The 25,384-nt window shown below is 46.9% G+C and overlaps 1 protein-coding gene across 1 annotated transcript in view; it reads right to left on the reverse strand.

Annotated features, from left to right (window-relative positions):
• The window catches only part of Ds (dachsous cadherin-related 1), a 347,099-nt gene that overhangs the window by 148,749 nt on the left and 172,966 nt on the right, over positions 1-25,384 (reverse strand). The window lies entirely within an intron of this gene.

The following is a 25,384-nucleotide window of genomic DNA, read 5'->3' on the forward strand; positions in this document are numbered from 1 at the left end:
CGCAGATTAAATTGATAAGAAAATCGACCGGAGCCTCTCTCTTCTCTCTCTCTCTCTCTCTCTCTCTCTCTCTGGTTCATTCGCTACCGGACTGCTACATTTTCTCGGTAATTACGACGTCCGCTGCGTGACGTTTAATTAGGCGATTTAACGTCTAATGGCGCGACAATGTCCGAGATGATTCACTCGAACTTATATGGGAAAAGTCGGCTGATGAATCGACGTCTAAAAACGTGCTCTTATTAGTTTGTTGCGGGATCCCGGGCACTTTAGCCTACGGAAAATTAATTAACTTCTGCAGTAAATTATTATTCTGATAAATCGTTGTAGTACCTGCACGTCATTTTCGAATCTGCCTATTTGACGAAGTCATTTTTCAGGTTTAGCGATTTTCTGTGTAAACTTGACACTCGGAAAAATGTATAAAAATTTTTCCGCTACAGTGTGGTCATTGAAGATCCTGTTAAAAAATTTTCCGGTGAACCAAGTATCAAAATGAACGAATACTAAAAATTCTAGTTTCCTGTACACCTGTTTTTATGTGCAGAAATATGACTGTTTTGGAGGTACAACAATTATTGACAAAAGACTGGCACTCGGAAGAATTTCTCGCATATTTCCTGCCATAGTATGATCATTGTAGATCCTCTAAAAAAATCCTTCAGTTCGCCAGGTATGAAATAAATTCCGTAGCGAACATTTTCAGCAAAACTCCCAATTCCAGCGATTACAGCGAATTGCCACTCAATTCCTGGATCCTGTGGACCCGCAGCGTTTCTCAGCACAGCAGAGACAGCTCTCCGCGTGTGGTCTCTCCGGCATTCCCAGGTCCTTGCTTGGAAACTTCGAGTAAGACAGCGACGTCGCAATACGACATTGCAGCGAAAGCTCGAAAGCGAGAGAGAGAGGAATCAAAATCTAGAGAAGAACTCTGACCCTCGGGTGCTGCGGGGTAGGATGTTCGACCCTGGTGCCCCCCCGGTGAGCATTATTACACATTTAACTAATTTCCTTGTCTCGTAAAGTACGGGAAGACACCTCGGTGCTCGCGCCAGGCTCACAAAGCCTCGCCGCGCGCCGTTATGGCAGCTGCGTGTGTAGCTCGTATGCATGTATATCGCGGGGAGTCATCTCCGATAAAATTCGGGTGGACGCGAAAGAAGACGTGGAAACGTGGATCCACGAATCACCGAAAGTGGGCGTTATATTGCGGCTTTAACAACGCGCTTTATTGATTCGCCTTTTTTATTGCTTATTTACGAGCCCCGGTGAATTTGCACGCTTTTATCTCGGCGGATCTCGCGCAGGGGAATTATCCGGCGACGCGTTTTAGAAAGGAGAAGTGTCCCGGGACCTGTACGCCGGTCGTAGACCTCTTCGGGATCGTTAATCCACCGAGCCATCTTGGATACCGATCGACGATCCATCGTCCACAGAAGCTCCCCAGAACGTTACGTCGAGAACTCGCGAATCTCGAGACGATTCGCATGCGAAATCGAGCGTCCGTAAAACAGAGCTCCTCCAGCGCGACTGTTTAAATAAATTTTCTTCGACGCTAAAACTACCAGCACCGGCCAAATGACGGGTCTGCAATTTTAGATTCCAAGGATGCTTGGAAACGAAATGTTTTTTAAAGTGCAATGCTGCAATTGACAATTGCATTTATTTTTTAAATTCCTCTCGTCACTCTACTCTATCGTTAAAAAAATATTTTTTATCGCCTAATTCTCTGCGACCCGTAATTATTAACTACCCCCACTATTGAAGAAATATAATAATAAATAAATAAATACATAAAATCCACGAATTCGAAAAAGAGAGAGATGAAACAGTGGAGAAACAATTTGCATGCTGCATGCTTTTAATTCGAAATAACAAGTCGATTAAGCCGCTCGAAAGCAGGGTTATGGCCAGAGTTTTACGCGATCAATCTGCGGGATCAATTGCGGAGGATCGAGAGGGTTAAGTGACTTCTGGATCGAGGAGGATCGAGGAAGAAATCGGCGGGAGTAGGATGGGGAAAGGAACGACCGATTAATCGCGCGGCGGGGAAACGTAACGGACATCGGGCCGAGGCTATCTCGCGATAATCTCATTGTCGTCTTCGACCGCTACAACGTCATTAAGGATAGCGGTGGAAAGCAAATATGAGAACGGGTCTCACGTTTCACCGGTGTCGACGACACCGTTCTTTTTTCGCGAGTCGCAATCCTCCGTCTGGCCAGCGTCTTTGCCGGAAGCCTGATGCATCAGTCAAATGATTCAAAATATAAATTTTGCTATGCTTACGTTAGTAGTTCTCCTCATTTCTCATAATTTCTTTAACCCTTCATTGCATGATTTTTTTTAATTGGGATGGAAAAATTGAAAGAAGGTCAGTTTTTGTGTTTTATCGAAGGTTAAAATATTTTAAAACATTCAAACAACATTTTATCAAATGAGATAAAATGTGTAGAATTGTAAGAAATATTTTCTTAGTTTAGTATATACCAGATTTGTTAACTGTATCAGATATGATACACTATGCAGCGGAGGGTTAAAGATTGTCTGCCACCTGTTTCAATTATTATAATTTTTCTAGCGTTAGAAATTGAATTTTTAATAATTTTAATAAGTTCGGATCTACATTCTTCAATTATTGCAAGTTTCCTGTTATTTTGACTGCATCTTTAATCATTTTAACAAGTTGAAATCGATATTCTTCAATTATTACAATTTTTCTCCTGTTAGAAATTGCATCTCCGATCATCTTAATAAGTCGAAATCGATATTCTACAATCATTGTAATTTTTATAATAAATTACATCTACTCATTTTTGTCACCAAAGAATGCTTATCAAAAATAACAGCATCAACAGATAAATGGAAAAATGTCGTCTTCATGGTCTCGAATTTATTTTTACAAATAGCAACATTAATGGACCAACAAGAGTACTACTGGCTCATCTTCATTTTAATCTTGCAGAGATAACGCCATTAATCTACCAGAAATAGGAACGAGAACGCCATTTTGCTCCTGCAACCTTGCAACCTCTGTTACCAAAAAGACGGATAGAAGCATCACGATGTCCGTTTAATTTTTGCAAAAATAACAGCACGTTTGCAAGCTTATAAATAGCCACAGGTAACTAAAGTGTTAACACCAGGTTTCTCTGTGTTTAACGATCACCTGGTTCTCAAAAGGCCAGAGCAGAGAGATCGTATGAAAATCGTCGACTATCGAAGTAAGTACGCGGGTCTCGATATTTCTGGCTCGATCTCGAACATTGCGTCGCCGCGGAACAATCCCTCCGGCGAGGCGGATCTTTAATTAATTTAATCTTTACGATTATATCGACGGGCTTCCAGCCTCGCGCGGCTGCTTTTCTCGTTTCGACGCGGTTCCAGGATGTATCGAAGACATAAGAACGGGACGAAGAAATAAACCCGTTCGCTGCTCGTAAAAAGTAAGCGAAACCGGAGAACTGGTTTGCATACGCTCTCCGCGAGCCGCGTTCGTTTTCTGCGACAAAACTAACTGGCGGCGATCAAAAACCGATCTCTGCGAATCCCGGGAATTAAAAGAGACTTTCCTTTTCGAGATTGTCGACTCTTTGTTCGATGTCAACAGAGAAATACAGTGCTTTTCAATTTTCTGCGTTTCAAATTTCAAGTTCTCGAATTTTTAAAGTGAATGTACACTCCACTCAGTCCGGAAATGAAGCGAAAATGTTCACGAATTTTTATGTAAATGATGGAATGAGTGTAAAAAACCGTAGAGACATTTGGATTATTTTATAAAAGCAACGATAATATATTTAATTTAATGTGGAGAGAAACAGAAAAAAGGATTGGACTGCATCCGCGCAGTGAATAAATCAGTAGATTAATAAATTCCGTAAATCTTAACGAACCTAACAGCGTTGATACTTCCCTGATTCGTTCAGCTCTTTCGTTGCGAGAGGATCAGCAGAATTCGGACCGTTACGAGTAATTGGTTCTCTAGAATTCGCGATCGCGGCGGATTCCTGGTTGCGTTCCAACGCGCCGATATAAAATACAAAGCGTTTCCGTAATCGCGGCTCGACACGACGCTCTCGCGTTCCACGGGCCGGTTGTAAACGGCCATTGTTCCTGTTGCGATCGGTCTAAGCGTGAATCGGCGAGAGGAGGATCGTGAGGCCAACCGCGATCTTGAAACTCGAATCGAAACCGGCCACTTGCATGCACCGCGGATTTTTTCACATTTTTCCATCCGGGATTCCTGAAATCGCATGCGGTGCTCCTTTGCGGAAACCGACGCTTAGGCGCTCGTCGACAACGGAGATTTATGTCGGGACTACGCGCGGGTGCGAAGAGACCCTCTGTTTGCCATCTTTTGTCATTTTGTGGCGGACGTTTGCTGACTCCATTACCGACTCACAGTCCCAGACAATTTATTTCTAACATTTTTTACCACTAAATTATCACCTGGGTCACAGAGCGCTGACTATTTCACATTATTCTATAAAATTAACGTGTCTAACCAGATTTCTAGACACTTTTTTAATAACACATAGCCTAAGAAATAAATTTGTTGAATAATTCCTCTCCTGGACTCAACCTCGCAATTTCAAAATGACCGTAAATTAAAAATATTAAAATAACGTAACACGAGAATTAAATTAGCTCTAAATTACACTCGTCCCCAGTGTAAAAGGTCCTGATCGACAGGGGATGTATCAAAGAAATACAAATCTAAATTGGCGACCACGATTGCCTTTTTGTCCAGATTCCCCTCACTCGTACCTGAAGAAGCAACAGTCACGAAGCAAGTCATCGCAAGTTTTCCGCGGCTGAACTTGGCCCAGCGGTTACAGAGAAGTAATTGCGGGTCCGCAAAAAATACGAGAGTTCGCCTAAAGAGACGAAGAGGTGGGTCCGCAGATGTACAAGTGGAAAAGAGACGGCGAGGTTACGTACGAATGCTGAGTTTGCCAGCATGTCATTGTTGACTGCCTGGGGCGACGACGGGAATCCAGCCAGAACATTTCTGCCTGTTCCTCGGTGTGTTCGCCGAATGCACGGGCGAAATCTCAACTCAAAAATTCAATTCAACATCAAGCTTACGATTTGTCTCGTGATGAACATTTTAAACAAGATCTATGAAAGGTAAATATGTTCCTCTCTGGATGTGTCTATTCAATTTTTCAAAGAATAATAAATAACTAACTTATGTCCCCACTCTACCTTCCCCTTCCACGTTTTCCCCTTAATTCAAGAAGGTCGAAGGTTTTGAAGCTTCGAAGCTTCGATTTCAGAAACTTCAGACTGCGGAACTTTATGCAAAATAACAATTTTGTGCATTAATTTTAAGAAGGAGCGGCCACACATAAAGAATTCTTTCATCCTTTAATCATTTTAATATAATACGTTGAAAATTATAAATTCATGTTTCTAACTTCTCTTCATCTTTGTTCTATTTTAAATTGTATCTACTCAATTTTACTATAATTGCATAAAATCCAGTCTAGTGACGAGTACACTGCGGATTTTTATGCAAAATTAAAATTTTCTGCATCGATTGCTCGAAACAAAAACTAAATTGAATGTTATTTCTTCCCTTAATGATTTTAATAGAGGAGAAATCATATACCGACATCTTCAGTTTTTATAATTTTCCAATAATATTATATTTTGAATTTCATCTACTCAATTTTCCTATAAATGCACAAAGATCCGCAGTCTAGTGATGAGAATCGATGCTCGAGGCTTTGATTTCAGAAACTTCGAAGGTGATGATAATCGAAGTTTCGAAACTTCGAAGCTGCTAATTTTGCTGCTAAGTTATAGTCGATACAATTACTCGCATACACTTGGAAGAGTCGAAGCTCCGGAAAAGTAACAGCCCTAGTGCAGATCTGTTTCCGGAAACCGAGGAAAGGAGGAAGCTGTTGGACTCGGCGGAGCCGGATCCGCGAAAGCGACAAGCAACGAAAGGTCCCTTGTCCACATTAAAGCCGATAAATATCTCGAGGAATCCCGACAAGCATATGCAAGAAACCTGCTCGCGTTCGCGATGATCGAGGAGCTGTCGTCGCTCTCGCTGCTACTCCCCACAGCCGTACGGAACGATATCTACTTCTTTCGTCGTGCGATGTATAGACGTGTTTCCATTCAGAAACGAACAGCCCCTTTCGCTACTGTGTAGCGGTTTCTCCTTCGCGAGATCGTTTTACTTCTTTTCGCTTCTTTCTTCAGGGAACAGCGATCCGCGATCGAGCCGGATGCCCTGGCTTCCGATCTTTCGTTTTATCGATCGCTTTGTTCGATGGGAACCGATCGACGGGGCCAAATAGCAATCTCCGAGAACCAAAAAGTCATACACCTCGTATTCGCTGCACATTTATCTCTGCGGGATGAGAACGATGTTGCGCCGGATTAATCAATCGACCGTGCTGTTTATGCGATTGTTACGAAAGTCGATGACACGTGGTAAAAGTGCACCACGTAATATTTAAATTTTTTAATATCAGTCTTTTCAGTTTTCTCTAATTCCTAATTTTTCTGTCCTGAAAAATTTTCTACCCAAAGTGAAACGAAATAGAAATTTATTTTCTTTCCTGATATGTTTAATAGGTTGAAAATTATATGACAGTAGTTTAGAATTTTTCTAATTTTTTGTATTTAGTATTTAAATTTTCCTGATTTCTAATTTTTCTGCCCTGAAAAATGTTCTACCTAAAATATAACAGTATTTTTACATTTTTCTAATATTTTTATATCTATTAAATTTTTCGAATTTGGAAAATGTTCTACCTAAAATATAACAGTATTTTTACATTTTTCTAATATTTTTATATTTATTAAATTTTTCCAATTTGGAAAATGTTCTACCAAAAAATATAACAGTATTTTTACATTTTTCTAAATAATATTTTTATATCTATTAAATTTTTTTCTAATTTGGAAAATTTTCTGCCTAAAATATAACAGTATTTCTACATTTTTCTAATATTTTTATATCTACTAAATTTTTCTAATTTCTAATTTTTCTGTCCTCACTGTTTCAAATTATTCATTTTCCTCATCCTTGCTTCAATGTCGCAAAAATCTGTCTGTGTCTAAACTCAAAGTTCCCATGCATCACAAAATTTTTGACGAATTCCATTACTCTGTTTCGTACCATCGATTTCAAGTACGATTGCGAAGCGGAGCACACGATGGGATCGACGGCCGCTTTCCCTGCCGGTGCTCGTAATAACTGGACATTCCACGGAGATGTGGATCTGGGAATGGGAAAGCTGGGAAGAAAAGCTTTCGAAGGCAGCGTCGGTCACGAACTCTTGGATGATCCAGACTGATACGTGTCGGCGCGTACCGAGCGTATCCGGTTCGCCTTTGGCTCTGTTTGCTGGCGAGAGGAGTTCGAGTTTCTGTCTGAACGGAGAAGCGATGGAAGAAGAAGCAGCAGCCGCAGCATAGCAGCGCGATGCAGCTTGATGCAGCTTGATGCAGTTCGCCTCGCGCCGCGAAATGCAGCTTAAAAAGACGGTAGACAAATGAGCGGAGCGTTCTACATAGATCCCTTCGAGAAGATTGGATCGAGTTTCTCGCGTCGTGAGAGAAAAGAGTAGCCAAGAGAGAGGAGAGAGAGAGAAGAGCTCTCAGCTCGCCACCCTCTGCAGTTCGAGCTGAGAGCGGCAAACAGAGCCGAACCGAACCGAACGAGAGGCTCGAAGAAAGAACAACGGAAAAGAAGAAGATGATCTCTCTTCTCGCGAGAGCTCCGGAATATCTGCGCGGGCCTATTATGCGAGAATGATAAATCGACGGGCAAGGCCGTCGGGAATCTCGATAAGGTGCCTCTTCTTCTTCTTCTCCTTCTTCTCTTTGTTTCTCTTCGTCTTCCACGTTCGGAGTTGCAGTCAGCGTTCTTCGTCTTCCTCAAACTCATCCCGAAGCCCGAGGTCGTTCAAACTATCGACCATCGTTGTTCCACCAACGGAGATACGTTCCCGGTAAAACGGAGGTTCTTAATATGCTGTACGGTGTGTACTTCGCGGTGTGCGAAGAGGATTTCGTCTATCGCGTCAAGGACGCGCGATGATCCCGGATATATCGCTCGAGGATCGTTCCAGTGAAAACTGGAGCGGAGAAAGTGAGATCTACAATGGGCTGCTCTGGAAGGTGGATGGTCCAGTGGTGGGGAGAGCGTCCGTGTCATTGGCTGATGGATTAGCTAGAAGTCAAACATTGAAGTTGAGCCAACTCGTTAACAATTTATCTTTGGAGGGGTCAGCTGGTGAGAATAGTTGCGTGACGCTACGGAGACTCGCAAGACTCTAGGTCCCAGCTCCGTGGGACAGCTGCCAATTCTCTGATTGGGGGAGTCAGGGTCAGCTATGGATGACAGTCGGCTGGCCCAGAGTTGGAGGAAAGTGTATCGCGTTGGATTCCAGGTTGGAGCCGTCATCGATCGGGCGGTGGATCGATGGATACGGCTGAGCGTCTTCCCCGGTGGCAGCGGTGGTTAACCGGTACCCGGGTTGTCTCATTTGCATTCACCCGGGAACTCGAGCGCCGCAAAGGTTGCGCAGCAGATACTAGAAAGGAGAGAGAGCAAGAGGAAGAGAGAGAGAAAGAGAGAGAGAGAGACAAAGAGATCCTTGCTCCCGTGTATCTCGCCGTGTATTTGTTTGTAAGTCTGTCGCTTTCCTCTCTTTGTCTCCTGTCCGGGCCTCGTCCGTCTCTCCCTCACGAACTCTCTTTTATTCCGGTGCGGTTGGCATAGACTCCCGGCGAGAGAGGCTCTCGTTTCTCCTTCCTCATTCCATTCGTTTTCAGTTCCCTTCTACAGGGTATATCTGTCCGTGGTCCACGGTTCCCCACCCCCGCCCCCAGGTTCTCAGGGTGCTCAGCACCAAAGGCAGCAAGCTCGAACGCCATGGAAACGGAAGGCGAGGAGAGACCAAGGTATCCTTTAGCACACGTTGTAGCTGCGCGGGAGCTAATCCTAAGTAATCGACCCAGCCCGGCAATACGTTTGGCAACCACGTTGCTGAATCTCTCTCTCTCTCTCTCTCTCTCTCTTTCTCAAGGATGCTATCCTCTGCTCGTTGTTTCTCGCACTATACCCTGGACGGCTCCGTTGTGTTGCCCTTCTCGCGGTATAACGGCACATTTAGTGGCAAAGAGGGATAAAAACGTAGAAAAGCTGAAGAAAGAGAAACGAAGACAGAGAGGGAGAAGGCAGATCTAACAGAGGTCTTATAGTAACGGCCAGCTCCGGGTTCGTCGTTTCGAGTTACACGAGTTACTCGCGCACCGTGACCCACGACGTCCAAGCAGATTCCGGGACCATTCGCGCGACTCCTTATCTCACCACCTTTCCCGTTTCCATGACTTCCCTAGCCCCGCAGCCCGTTATGACGATCGCTCATCCGCTCCTGGCGTGCACACTCCGACCCGAGATCGCAACGATTGCCGCCGCCAAAAAGACTTCTGCTGGTTCCCCAATTGGGGCGGATGGCCCAGTCATCCTGAAGCTCTTCATTCAATTTCACCGGGACAGAATCGTCATCACCAGGAAAATCTAGGTGCTAGACTTTAATATGCTGGGTCTAGATAGACCGGGGACCCCATCGAAGTTCTAATTGAAGTCAATGTGGCTCTACAAATCCATTTTTTTGGGAGACGGAGGGATTATTAGGGTCCTACCTAAGAGGTACACCAACTAAACCCTCATAGCTGTCCCTAGACATTACAAATCAGACAATACGAATCCTGGACAGACACAAATCCAAGTAAAAACACATTCTTCCTCCTGCCCTTTCCGAACTGTGTCACCCGATTATTAATATTCCACCCATGAACGCCGCTTTCTTCAGCCGATCTGGGTCCCATTTCTCTCACCCTAGATTCCGGGGGCGCTCTCCGAAAACGTCCTCCTTAACATAACCGCATACAGGTTCGGATCGTGTCGAGAGGGTTAATGGATTCGCGCTGTTCCTCAGGAGAGATGTTCGCGCGAATAGCAGATAGAGGGAGAGGAGGGTAGAGAGGGCAATATCGCGGGTAGCGTATCCGGAAACGTATCGATCGTAGAATTTCGTCGTGATTGGCTGCCTTTCACCCGATCCGTGGCGTTTCTCTTCTCTCGCGCGATCTCGTCCCGCGAATCTCTTTCGGTAGCGTCGTCGTCGTCGCGCCGCGCCGCGCGGCGTCGAGAATCGTGTGCTAAGAGAAAAGCCGGCTGCTCGTCGTCGTCGTGTTCGTGATATCGAGCAAGCTTACAAAGAAAGACCACGACACCGGGTCCCCGCCTTAATTCCATTTATCGGTTCGGCATTTTTCGCGATCGCGGCATACATTAAGCCACCGTTGCAACACGTAGGCTACCCCGCGAGTATACGGTTAAGCCTATGTTTCATTCATGAGCCATAAAGTTCCCGGGGACGACGGTGGCTGCTGCTGCTGCCGTGGCTGTGTGGTGGCTCTGGCCAGCTTTCCGCAGCACGGAATCGTCGCGAAAGGGATTCGCGAGAGAGAGCCGCCTTCGACACCGAGCCGAGCGGAGCCGCGCCGAGCGTTTTCACCGGGAGAGGATATATCTAGCGCGAGCACGCGCGAGCACAGCCGGCCAACCGATCTCTGTACCGTTTTACGCCGACTCTCGTAAAATTCCCGAGTTCTCACGTTCCGAGACCACCGGCTGCCTTTCGCCAAGGTATACTAAATTCGGAACGGACGGGCTCGCTTCCGCTCCCTATCGGGACGTGTTGATGCAGGGGATGCATCTGGAAATAGACCCGGAACCTAGAAGAGGAACAGAGGTGCAAACTTGTGCGAATTTTTATCTCTAGGTTCTTAATTCAACACCAGTTCTATAAGGAATTTTTTCATTGCGACCTCTTCAGGGTGGTCAGAAAAGGGACTTCTTCGAAGGGGTGGTTCCCGAGTTCATTTCAAGCAACTTTCATAATCAACATTATTACCATGATTATCATATTATTATCATTATAAATCATAATCAACCATTTCTTTCCATCGTCTTGAAGTTGTCGAAGAAGAAACGGAATTTTCACTTGGCACCAGAGCTCTTCGTTTCACCATTTTTCACCGGCGACTACAACAGGAATAGCACCACGCCTAGGGATTGCCGAAGAGGGAACGGCCACGCCGAGGTGACAATCGTTCGACGTCTGCTACAGGGGATTAAAACGTCGTTCGTGGGCAATATTTCGAGATGGCGGCGGGTGGTTGTGCGAAATGGTCGGCGGCGAGACACCACGAGGCGACGCTACCGGTAACGCTATGCAAAAAGTTGTCGCGTTAACTTTGATCGGCACGGTAAAAATACAAAAGGAACCCTAAATGTTGAATAGGGAGCCGACCTCTGGAGTCCACCTCGGAAGCGAGTGTGTCCCCGAAGCGTCGTAAAGAGCGGGGTCCAGAATCCTCTCTCGCCTCGGCCCACTTAACCGCTTAATGGCGGGTCAAGCGGCAATAACGCCGCCAAATAATCATAAAAATGAGGTTGGTAGCTACGCGGAACCCCCCGTTGCGTTCGTAGCGCCGCGTTAATGTCCTACACGGCGACGACGTATCTTATGCGGGGTCTTCGTGGGTGCCTGCTACGATACAGCTGTTCGAAAGCGACCGATCTCTTCCTCTCCTTCTCTCTTTCTCTCGTGAACACAGAGGTCCCTCTCCATCTCCTTCTTCTTTGCCCCCGAGCGGTGCTCTTGGGAGCAGAGCAGTCAGATCGTAGATCTCTATTGAGGGCTGCAACTTCAGTTTTGGATTCGGGAAGAGGAGGACTCGGTCATTCTGCCTCACGTACAGGGAGTTATTTATTGAAGCTCTCAGAGATTAGTAGGATGGCTTAGAAAAATGAATTTCCCTCATAGACCTCCATTGAAGAGTCCAGATTCAGGCAAAGCAATAGGTACCAAGTGTCCCTGTGCCTCGGTACGTCGGAAAATTTTTTCCCCGGGGTTTCCCCTCGCCTTTGTCTTTGCCACCAACGAAGATGGGGACGAGGGGGATGAAGGACAAAGGAGCGAGCAGCTCACCGGGGAGAAACGAAGCGTGGTCGAGGTCTGCAGCACGCGGTGGGCCAGGAAAATCACGCTCGACCCTCGGCCCTGACCCTTGGGGCCCGCGCGGTAGCACGCTAAAGAGGGGAGCTGGTCCCCATGGACGATGCGCTTCCAGGGCCCCTTTAAACATCCGTGAACCTTCGTCCTTCTACTGGCACCTAGAACCTCCAGCCTAATCCTGTGATCTCTCAATCTAATCCTTCTCCGTTGTGGATCTGTTGATCCGATTCTGATGGGTTGTATGATCCGCCCGTTCCTCCGAAACATTTTGCTAGCAACAAGTCGATGCAGCAAGAGGAAGAGTTGGAGAAAGGAAGAAGAAGATGTACAGTACGCGGTGGTGGCCCGATTTAATAGGCATATCTTGAAACTCTATGATTACGGAAGATCGCGAAAACGTCGGGCGTCGACGGCTCGCCTTTATTTCCAATTGGATCTACACTGTGGGGATCTTCTCTCTCTCTCTCTTTCTCTGGAGGAGATTCTGGACCGCAAGGGGAATTATTTTTAATAACGCCGACCTCGGTTTCATACCGGGTGGGTTTGAAGTTCCGTCGAAACTTCTCATCTTCTCGGAAAGATCGATTTTTCGGCATCGTAGGGTCGCTACCCTTCCTCTAGCATCTTCGCGAGGGGACCAAGCGTTACCGAAGGGGTAGCTCTATAATCATAATTTAGCCATAATTACATTTATGACCCACTTTACCCTCGTAAATTGTCCACGAAGATCGAGGCCCTCGGTCGTCGTTATTACGCGCCTCGGATACCCATGGCCGATCCTCCCGAATCACTTTTTCTTCTTCTCTCTTTCTCTTTTCTCTCCTCCACACTCATCTCTCTCTTTCTACCGGGTGTTTTCCTCGTCGTTCTTTTCGTTGCACGTCTCTGTCTTCGTCGTTGTCGTCGACAGCGCCGTCTTCGTCCCCTTTTCGACCGTCCGAGGTTATTAAGATCGTGATTGGAAGAGGCGAACGGCTCCGCTCGAAGAGTACGCGAGAGTTCAGCCACCCCGGGTAATCGAGAACGGTGATAATCCGGAGCGCAAGGGGAAACGATAAATTCCGTGTATCGATCTCTCTTTCCAAGGAACGGCGGTGTTCCACCCGAAAATTAGCGATCGGGCCTCTCCTCGTTCACTTCAACCCGCAAGCATGCCGCCGATTGGTAACCCAAGGCTCGCTGAGGCTTCGGGACTCGAACGTTTCTGCTAATTGACGCCTCTTCCGTTTCTCGCACCGTGACGCTATTACACGGATCGTAACTCCCAGAACAACCCGAGACCCCGGGAAATCGCCTTCCGGAGGCGTCTTCCGGAAATCTCGGCCCCCCCCCCCGGTCGCAAAACATTCATTGCTTTTTTGATGATCTCTGGAAATGCTGCTGAAAGTGCTCGTTTAGCATCTTATTGTGTCCGGTGGTTTCTTGGAACAATGCCCGATCCAGGGATTCCTGATTATCAGCGTTCTCTAAGAGGAAACAGGACTGTCACCCTAGAAAAATCCTCAATATATCTGATGATATATCTGATGTGATCAGCGTCCTTCACGAAGAAACAGGATTATCACCCTGATGAAGCTCTGAAAGTGCTCATCGAGTACATCTTTGACATTGAATATGGTTTCAGAAAGATCAGGTAGATGAACATCTAAAGTTAGACTCATTTAGCTTCTTATTGTGTCCAGTGGTTCCTTGGAAAAATCACCAATTCTGGGATTCCCGATGATCAACGTGATCTAAGAAGAAACAGAACTGTCACCCTGAAGAAGCTACAACTTCAGCATCCATCAGGCAAGTTCCAATCCCAAAAATCGAGACATCAAAACGGCTGAAACCCAAAGTCTCTTGGCGGAGTCCTTCCCCCTCGACTGTGGAGTGTGTTGACCGCGACGAAGACGCGCACCGACATCCGGTGCAGGAGCGGAAATGGTCCTAGATTCGACAGGTCAAAACGCCGAGTCGCTTAGTAAAAGAGCAACAAAAGTCCCAAGAAACAGAGAGAGAGAGAGAGAGAGATGGTTGAAGAGGTTCGGGAGCGATCTCGGCGCAAGAAGAGAGAATTCGTTGATCTTGCCGGAAACGGTGGGGGCTCGTTTTCGTGGAGGGCACACACCGGCGAAGGTAGGAGTGGACGCATTCCTGCCGCGATGAGACGCGGTGCCATTGGCTCCTGGGACGCGGAGCGTCACACCGGTTGGCCGCCTTAATAATATGGTACGGCAGCCCAGCCAGCACCGTCGACTACCACTGCCTACCTACCTACCCTACCTCCTTCTGCGTTCCACGGCTTACCTACAGGAGGTTGTTGCCGCATGGTTGTTGCACTCATACCTATCGGGCTACCCGCTCGTTACCTTGCCCCCACGACAAGCCCCTCGCGCCGCTCGCGATCCTCTTCCATGGCCCACGATGTCCATGTTTCCCCATCGACTGCCGTTCACCTCCGAAAATCGGCCTACAATTTCCTCCTCTTTCCACATTTCCCCTTTCACTCCATCTATCTATCTCCCCCTTTCACTCCATTTATCTATCTCCTTCTCGATCGGTGAGGATTCAATTTCCCAGCCCGCGATCCTCTTCCAGGCCCACGATGTCGACTTTTCCCCATCGTTTGCCGTTCACCTCCGAAAATCGGCCTGCGATTTCTCCCTTTCACTCTATTTATCTACGCTCTTCTTTCTTGATCGGCGAGGATTCAATTTTTCCAGCTCTGGATTAGTCTTTCTTCGAGGATTCAACGACATTTTCCAGTTCGCAATCCTCTTCCAGGTCCGCGATGTCCATGTTCATGTTCTCTCTCACTCTGTTTATCTACGTCCGCCTTTCTTCGAGGATTCAAGGACATTTTCCAGTTCGCAATCCTCTTCCATGGCTCATGATATCCATGTTTCCCATTGACAGCCGCTCTTTGTCTTAAATTTTGTTCTCTCTGTCTGTATTTATCTATGTCCGTCTTTCTTGGACGATCGAACGACATTTTCCAGTTCCTGATCCTCTTCCATGACGATGTTCATGTTCGCCACGGACAGTCGTGTTCACCTTCGAAAATCGGCTTACAATTTCTTCCTCTTCGAACCTTCTCTCTCTCTCTCTCTCTCTCACTCTGTTTATCTACGTCCGCCTTTCTCGGAGGATTCAACGACGTTTCCCAGACACATTTCACGACACAACGGCAAGGTGTGATCGAGAGAGTTTGATCCGCGAGGAGAGACGCTGCCCGACCGCTGGTTTCCTGGTCCGAAACCCGACGGGAACGTGACTCGTTTGCAAACGGCTCTCTTTCTCTCTGGTCCCAGGGAAAAAGAAGCGCGAGGAAGACATTAGGCATTTCTCGCCTCTCGAATCTCGAGCGGTCAGGGACGAATTCGCGCAAATTTCATAGTCCGACTTATGATTAGTCGCGGCTGCAGCCTATCATTACGCGTATTACCATCTCTCGCGCGTTTCGTCCGAGAGGAGGCTTCCGATACCCTCTCGCTCGAGAAAGAAACCAACCAGCGGGGCGCATACATTCGGGCCTGGGCCCCGGACCCAACCCGGCATAGATAATACGGGAGCGCCGACGGATAATTTCACAGTGCCCCCTTCGAAACTTTTCATGCGATGCGATTACAACCTTTCTGGCGGAGTCGGGGGCCCTCGATCCCGCGATGGATTCTGCGTGCCATCGCGCGCTGCCATCATGCTTCTTCTTCTCGTGTATGAGAAGATTCTTTAGTGGTAAGATTCGTAGAACGGTAAGGATTTCGTTCCTTTTTTTTCCGGGTTTCTTGTCGGAGATGACATTTTTTCAGAGACGAGAGATGCGATCGTTGAAGCGGCGAGTCTCTTTCGACCGTTTTCTCTGTCGGGACCCACTCGAATCAGCGATCTGCGCGGAAAAAATTCCCTCGTGACCACAAGCTACGCTGGCCAGGCCCTCGTTGCGGCTTGTTTCGATAACCAGTGGTGCATGATACATTGTACCGCGCGTCATTATTCTCAGACAGCTACGAGAAAAATGTTAGACCCGTCTCGCTTCGTCAAATTGCTCCGCAACGATTGCCCGGCGAACGGAGGGAACCGGATCGTTCGGCTATCCCCTCGAATCGGAAGCGGACGGATAGATCGTTGCAGCTATTTGCCCTGTGGGGCACCGCCGGGAGCCGTGCTGACACGCCTACTTGGAGCTAGTGTCTTCAACTCGGGGACAAAGAGCTTCAGGGACGAATTTTTGGGAGATGTCTCCTGTTTGTTGCTTTGTATTCAATCTTTGAATTATTGTGGTCCTCAAAGCTAGATTTCTGAGCCTGCAGACTTAACCAAAGATTGCTCCAAGTGATCAACGAAGCCACGCCCACCCAGAGCAATCTACACGAAGAAAATCTGTATCTCTCTCTTCTCTGTCTATCTTACTCCCAAGCATCATTTATTCCGAGCTGTCCCCGTCACGATCAAAGCGACAAGTCTCTATCATCGCAGTAGACAGCCCCAACGAATCGTCTCGCGAACAGATTTCGAAGCCTCGAAGCTCGCTAACAAATCGGCCGTCGCCGCAGAGCGCCGTGTAACCTGCCCGGCATTGTAACAGTCGCACTGTTAAGCGGTAATAGCGGACAGGTTATCGGCAGCTGTTACAACAGCTCCGGACCTTTACGTAACGACCGGTGTCAGTCGGTGCGGGCACTCGCTTCGCAGGGGTCTGCGCCCGATGCAACTACAGTTGCATCAACTGCAGTCCGCGTTCCTGCGGAGGATCGCGCGGTGCTTGATGGTATCGCGAAGAGAGCCGCTCACCACCGGAACCGCCAACACTGGCTCGGTGACAAGGACGAGCCCGAGCATGCGTTCCGATACCTACGTCATTTACCATCGAGATGCACGCCGCCAGCCAAGTAGGAAACAATAGACAGTGTTGCGTACTGTGTTCGGATACTGATACTCGGGTACCGCGGTCTTTCGACACGAGCTGTCCGCTCCTGGAAAGACCACCAGGCGAGCGTTCTTCAACATTTTTATTAATCAATTAATTTCGAAGTTGCTGCACAGTTTGCAATCCTTTCTAGATTTAAAGCCATTCAAGGTTCTTTAAGGACAATTCAGAACGAGGAATCATTGAGATTTCTGAATTTTGAGAGTGCAGACTTGATCAAAGATATTGCCCCGAGTGGCCAAAGAGGCCACGCCCACTTGGGCCCCTGTACACAAATACTCTTCTCAAAAGCGATCAATTAAGAACGAGGAATCTTTGAGATTTTTAAAGCTAGATGTGTTGAAGGTGCAGACTTGAACAAAAATTGTCCTGATTGGCCAACGAGGCCACGCCCACTTGGGGCAATCTCGGACCACGTTAGAAAAATTCTAGATCCCCGGCGAGACACAAGTTGAACACTTCGAAGTAAAACTATGGCTACAAGAATGGTCGGCTTCCGATACAAAAAGATTTCGACATGATACTCGAACAACCGATGCCAAAGAATGTTTATAGACTCCAGGAAAGTTGTAGATGATTTGCGCGGATGATCGGACCCATAACCCGCAGACGGCAGCCCCGGGAGAAGCGATTTTCGCGTGGTCCAATAAAATCGTATCGACAATTTTCGATTACGCGTGATCTCATTAACTCCGGGGTCCCCCTTGCCCGTCGCCCCCGCCCTTTTTATGCCTTCCGTTCCTTTTCCCCGAACCGTGGGCCCACGGATTTCAGGTTGACTGACGCGCGGCGGGGCCTCTCCCTGGGGCCGATCATTATTTTAAATTCGCTCGAAATATTGCCGCAAAAAGCTTATATTGCATTCTGCGGTGCATCGGTTAGGAGAATACTCTGATCCTCGCGCGCGCTTTCATCGAAGCTGACAGACTCCCGTGTTTTATCCGCTCGAGATCCTCTGGGTTTCTGTCGAACGTGGAACGGAGGTGCCAGTGATCCAGGGAACGAGTAATTTTCGAGTAAGGGGGAGGGTAGGGACCGGAAGAAGAAGAAGAAGAAGAAGAAGAAGAGGTAGAAAGTAGAGGGGCAGCAGCAACAAAAGGCGGGCAACGTTCCGCGAACAAAATGGCAGTGCGCGAGATGCACCGGCCAGATGCATCGAGGAGGGGGACGCCGAGGGGGGAACGCATAAGAGAAAGAAGAAGAAGCGGAGGAAGATCGACGAACGATGGAAAGGCGAGGTGACGAAGGAGATGGTGGTGGTGGTAGCAGCGAGAGCCAGAAGCGGGAGGTGATGGCTTAAAAATGAAGTAATATGGTAAAAATATGGCGGGCAATTTTCAAGAGAGACGGAGCTAAGCCTGTTACCCGAGACACCGACGACGACGCTCCTGTACACCAACGGGGTTGTTGCGGACGTGTTTATCTGTGTATCGTGTTCACGATTCTTGGTTGGTGGTGTGCGGCCCAGCCACGTAATGTCGGTAGACCAACAGCTCACGGTAGATACGCCTCACTCGATCCGGCAGCGTAAAGATGGTCGTCCGAGATAGCGCAAAGTTAATAACGAAACCGGCGGATAGACGCGCGTGTACGCAAAAGACGAATCGGGGGGGGGGACCGTCTTTCTCTCTCTCTCTCTTTCTCTCCGGTGATGCGGCAACGCGATCAAAACCGCCAATCCTTTTTTTGCACCAGAGAGAAAGAGAGCTGAACCAGCCCGCCGTACGCCGACCGCGTAAATACGAAATCCTCGCGAGCGTGTAAAATCACGATCCACCGGGGGATACCGCTGCGCGACGTGTACCCCACGGCTGCATGTCGGCGACGTAATGGCGAACCGATGCCGGTGGATTACGTCGGACCCAGATCTCGAACTCGAAACGCATCGAATACGATTCCGCTTCGAACGGTGTCCCTCCTCTTTGCACGCCTCTCGAGTTGACGCGGGGAAAATGCGCTCCGACTCGCTCTTACGGTGTCGTTCCTCCGCGATCTCCTCCTTCTTTTTCAGTTATTCGGAACATTTTTAATCTTCACGGTTTTGCGTGAATACCGAACTTACCATTCTAGCGGTCAATGGGAATTTTTTTCTCAGGAACTATCGAGCCCTTCCCATTGGGATTTTGCACACATATTCATCGGTATTCGAGGTACATGTGTGATTTTTTTCAAGTAAAAATAATAAAAATTGCCGGAGATACATATTTTAATAACCAAACAGAAGTTTCAAGTGAGTTCGATTTTCAAGTTCCAGTGTGAGCTCGATTTAATGAATTATTTCTCCCGTTCTGCTCGGTAAAAAATTACGAAAAAATTCGTGAACATTCTAGCCGGTGTCATACACGACCGTGAATTTTTTCGGAATTTTCGACAGCGGGATCGATTTTTAAAAAACGGCCGAACCTCAAACTGGAGAGTTGCAACATTTCAATTTTCACTGGGATTGTTGCGGGGCTCGGCGAAATCGACGGAAGGTTCGATTATTCGTTCCGCTCGGAAGAGAAATACAATGCATACACGATGTACCGGTACCTCGTTAGCCATCCGCGACGGGTAGTTGCGGGCGCGTGCGTTTAAGCCGAGCGATCCCGCGTACATCGTCGACACTAAGTAGATACGCGTTCTATTCGAATGACTATAATACGGGGAGGAGCGAGCGAGAATCGATATGGCGCGCGCGTGCTCATGCCCGCAGTACCATACTCTCGGACTCGTCCTCGAGCTGGTACACGCAGTCGCAACGCTCGAACGATTCCGCGGGGAATCTCCACCGGACACCACGGGGGTGCAGAACGACTGTGCACGAGCCTAACCGTGACGGATTACAATTATAATTCTACGCTGAAAATTCCGCGTCTTCTTCTGTGCAGCGGCTACTCCGAACATTTGTGGAATTCTTGCTGGAGACCTCTGAACCACCGTCGTTCCCTTGAGTGATTCCGGAATGAGCGGATTTTATGCATTTATGATAAAAATGGACACGCAGAATTTATGCTAGTGCATTAGTTTCAGCTTAATAAGATAATTAATGGAAGAACGAATGTTTTCTTTCGCTCCTGGGTCTTGCAATCGACGTGAACATTTTTTATTTTGCATAAAGAGCGCAGTCTATTCGCCGTTTTAATAGCAATTTAAAAATGGACGATGAACAGTTGAGAATTCACCGATAAATTGTTTAAAAGCGACGGCAATATTATAATTTAACAGATTTTTGGAGTCCTATCTTGTTGATTTCGCTCCTGGGTCTTGCAATCGATGTAAACATCTTTTATTTTGCATAAAGATCCGCAGTCTATCCATAATTTTAATAACATTTTAGAAGTGGAGGATCAACTGTTGAGAATTCAGAATCGCTAGAAATTTGGACAAATAAATTCTTGCTATTTTTGTGAAGTAATGTAAAACGGCCACGTTTTAATCACAAAAGTGAAGCAATCGCGCCACGGTTAGGTTAAAAGCGTTCTGCGTTAATTAGCACGGGCTGACGACCGCTCGAACTAAGAAATAATGGATCGCGATAGAAACACGATGGAACAATGGCGTCGATGGGGACTGCCGACCGCGAACTTTCGTTCTCAGCGGTCAGCGACAATGAAGACCGTTTGTTAAGACAGAGGGTAGATGTCTCTCGGAAAGTCGAAACGGATCCGTGTTCATTTATTCTTCGGTGGATCGAACGCTTGGACGTCCGTGAGCAACCTTTCGGTCAATTAATTACGCGCGTTGCGATCGGTTCAGAAGAAAGAAAGAGAGAGAGAAAGCTAGAGGGGTTTGGGGGGAGGGATTCGCAAGGGTACGCAATGACCGCCGGCGCGGCGTCGTAAATTATACGACGCGGTCATTTGTTTTCGGGAGCTTGGCCCCACGATTAGCGCTACCAAACCGCGGCCTCGGCTGTGCAATCAACAACTATTTGTTATTACTCGTTATTGAGCATTGTCCGACCGCTAAACTGAACGCTCTGACCTCCGTGCCCCCATTGTGCGAAGAAAACATTGGGAAAGTAATATCGTCCTTTAAACTCCATAAATAATTTCATCGGTGCGTTTATTGGTTTATTGGTGCTGTATCAATTTTTATAGACATGTAAATGATTATGGTACAGGTCTAATTAGTAGGACTGTTTCTTTGAGAGCTTAATGAAATAGATCATTTCAAAGGTGTATCATTCACAAGTTTATTCATTTATGTATCTTCTTTTAAATATTTTTGAGATAAATAATTTTGATATTTTTCTATTGCTCTCTCTCTCTGAACACTAGGTTCTCACGGAGCTCTGTACATACACGATGCGGCCGAATAACATGTACTAGCGGGCACGAGGTGTTTCCTTATGAGAAAATAAGAACAAAAAATTTTATTCCATATTTTGTTCTTATTTTTTCATAAGGAACCACCTCGTTCCCGCTAGTACATGTTATTCGGCCGCAGCCTGTACATATAATAACTATATCACATTATTTTATAATTAGACTGCGGATTTTGTGCATTTATGACAAAAATGGGCACGTACAATTTAAAACAGTGGAGGTATCAAAAAGATTTAAGGCCACTAGTGTATCAGTTTTACCTTAATAAGATAATTAAAAAAAGAATCAGAGTTTTATATGGTTCCTGTGTCTGGCAATCAATGCAAACATTTTTTATTTTGCATAGAGATCCGCTGTCTATTTATAATCATAACAAGCACGTGTCATTAATTAATATGTGTCATGTGTCAAATAGTTGCTCAGGAAAGCATCTTTACAATCTCAATAATCGCAATAACAGAAATGACGATAAAAATCTTCGAACACAGTTTACTGTAAGCACCAGCTAGGATTAAGGATCTGATTGGATCTAATGCACTCCCACCACTTCACAGTTCCACACTGAATTACGCCCCTCCCATTCGACTTTGCTGTCCACAAATAAGAACACTGAAAGAAAAATTGAAAGCACATTGAACAAATTTCTTTAAAGACCGGATTGCTATCAATTTTGCTGTTAATCAACAAGAATGCACAGCAAATAAACAAAACTTCGAAGGTATCCAGGTATGAGAATCGAACAAATTGTCGATCAAAGTGCAGATTCAGAGCAAAGCAGAGAGCCACGTTCCCGAAGAAAAACTCCGAGTGGCAGCAACTCTCCTGTTTCGCGTTGGTTTCAAAGAAAATTTGCCGAGCCTGTCGGACACGCATTCCGTCCGCATTGTCGCCGGGTACCGATCCGCGTGAAATCGCGGCGGACAAGTGCTCCCGCTGTTCGAGCCGCACAATCGTCGCTTAGGAATGTAGACCGATCCTTTCACGCGTCGAGGTATCGTGCGTGGCCGGTCTCTCGCACCTGCGCGTTTCTCGATCGGCGTTGATCGATCGCCGCGTGCCCCGGGTATTACAGAAAATGGAAACGGCGTTCGTTTCCCTCGCGCGAGAACTGTTGGAGAGAAACACAGTCGGCGTGTCTCTATTAATCGAGCCGGTAATTCGCGCCGCATGATCTTGATAATGCCGAGGGGTTTCTCGCGGCAACGTCCATCAAAATTACACGTAGCCGGCCTGATTTCCGTTCTCTACCGGTTTCTCTAATCCGACGCGATTGTTGCAAGCCGGCCCACGATTACGACAACCCGCGTCGCACCCATAAAGCTGCTTGTTTTTACGCGGCGGATCTTTCTGCGATTTACCAGCCGATTCGACGCGCACGATCGATGAACGACGGCCATTGTTGGGGTCGAGACGTGGGACGTTCGTGTGTGCGGATGCGTGAGGGACGCCGCGAGACGCCCAGCGTCGCTCGCCAAGTGAGTTCGTAGTGACGCAAGCGCACGTGGAGACGCAACTATGCGCACTGTCATCGCTCCGCGCACCTGACGACGCGGGAACAATGCTTGGGACGAGGTGCAGTCGAGTGAGATATGTGCTTGCAGCTCTTGGTGCATAGGCGACTCCTATTGAAACAAGTTATAAATCGAAATTTCAACAATAGAAACTTTTCGACGATTTTTTCGGAAGAAGAACATGTTTAAATATCAGTCGAGTTTGCTGCGACTGTTTCTCTCGTTTTTTTTATTTATTTATTTATCAATAGAAAATGGCTACGCACAATTTAAAGCAGTGTTCATACCAAAAAGACTTAAGAACATCGGTGTATTAGTTTCAGCTTAATAAGACCATTAGAAGATGAACAAATGTTTTATTTGGCAGCTGCGTCTTGCAAACAACGCAAACATTTTTGATTTTGCATAGAGATTCGTAGGCTGTTTATTTAGGTCGCGTCAACAGCTGGGTTTTTAGCGACATGTGGATTACATGGATTACAGTGGATTGCATATACAGGGGTGAATCACGAATCGTGATCAGTAGAGATTACTTTGTTATCAGCAGTCCGATCGAAAATGTTTTTATCAGGTTTCAGCATGGTTTCAAGAAAGCATTCACGTGATTATAGCAAATTTTCCGATTTATCGATTAACATGTGTCGCGGTACGGTTAGATTTTGTTATATAAATCAGTAGCTTTTAAGAAGTTATAACAAAACACATTGTAACAGTGTGTTTTTTTAAATATGAAGGCATTCGCTTAGACAGCTAGGTAACTAGAAGGTTGATGTGTTCGAAAAATGTTGGACATTGAAGTATAACAAGCTCGATGGATAATGAAACATTGCAAGATTCACAAACTGTTGGATGTTCTTTTAAAATTGTATAAACGTGTGTAATGTATGAATGTCCGATGCGTAGGCGCGTGGAAACAACTTAATCTTTTCAATTTTTGAGTGGTGAACAACTGTTTCTATAAATGTCTTGTGTTTCCGTCTGTCCGGTGAATTTGCACTCGCCGATCCGTTCGAACACGCTGCTACGTCCCCTTCACTCCGCGGTGCAATACCGTACGTGGAAAAATGCAGCGACGAACGAACGGTGCCGGAGTCGGCGCGGCGAGAAAACAAAATCACGTTGCACCGTGGAACGGAGAAGGAGAATCATCGTTGACTGCAGAATAAACCCGAAGGAAGGAGGCCGGTACTCGCGGCTCGGCGGCGCGGAGCTCGAGATTCAATTTACGATCGATCGAGAGGAGCCCGGTCTCTCGACCGACCATCCGACCAACGGACTGGCCGGCTTCACTCTGGACAAATACCGTGCGCGAGAGATAAGGCGGATCGTTTCGCTCGCTTCCTGGAGCTGAAGGCTATTAGCCTCGGATACGTTTGATTCATTGAACCGCTTTGTCACGGGGCGAAACGCGCCGGTTCCAGACCCTCCGTCGTACCGAAAACGGGGCTGCGGGGCTGGGGAATTGGTTCCTAGCGGCCCCCACCACTCGACATTGTCTAGGAGCCACGCCCATTGACCTATGTGCTTCAAGAGTTGCATTAGTTGCTAAAATTGTTACATGCAGCCCACAGGGTTGCTCAGAACTTAATGGAACTGAATAATATTATGTCAGGCAGCTAGGTTTGAGCATTTCATTGAACTCAAGAGGCCCTCCACCACCGGACAGTGTCTAGAAGCCACGCCTACTGGCCCATTTGCTTCAGAAGTTGCGTTAGTTGCTAAAATTGTAGCATGCAGCCCATAGAATTGCTCAGAACTTAATGAAATTGATGAATACTGTGCGAGGCAGCTAGGTTTGAGGATTTCATTGAAGTCAAGAGGCCCTCCACCACTCGACAGTGTCTACAAGCCACGCCTACTGGCCCATTTGCTTCAGGATTTGCATTAATTGCTAAAATTGCTACATGCTGCCCATAGGGTTGCTTAGAACTTAATGAAATTGATGAATATACTGTGTGAGGCATCTAGATTTGAGGATTTCATTGAATTCAAGAGGTCCCCCATTCTCTTCGCGAACTCTATGAACTTGAATACTAGCCTGAGAATGAACTACAATCGATCTGATCTGATTATAGCACGGAGGTCTGTCTCTCTTCTTCGACAATGCTTCAAGGACTTCCAAACTGAGGAACGAGTAAGATTACGTCACGGTGCTGAGAATGAAAATTCAGATAGCCCCGTCATAGCCTATTAACGCGATGTGAATAGATTGAATAAAGGGGTCAGATAAGATCGATCACGGTTACACGGTGAATAGAAAATGGTCGGGGCACGGGGACGAAGTCACGATCGCGCGAGGATCAATCACCTAGCATCGATATCGGGAATGACACCCAGAAACGAGTCTATTAGGAGGTCGATAACCACCGTTCCTCGAGAGACGCAGCCCCTATCGACATTCCTTATCGAAGCGATAATAATTTATTACCTTGTCCCTCGTCCCGGTGTCCCACGGGGCGACGGACGGTCGAAATACTTGCGCTCCGGACCGGTCAGTCACACCTTTCCAAATAACCTCTGGGAACTGATGTCTCTACACTGGGAGTCGCTTTTTCCCTAGCTACTAGGGAATTCGGACAGTCTCTAACTTAC

This window comes from Lasioglossum baleicum, chromosome 16 (genome assembly GCF_051020765.1).
Source record: "Lasioglossum baleicum chromosome 16, iyLasBale1, whole genome shotgun sequence".
Taxonomy (NCBI): Eukaryota; Metazoa; Arthropoda; class Insecta; order Hymenoptera; family Halictidae; genus Lasioglossum; species Lasioglossum baleicum.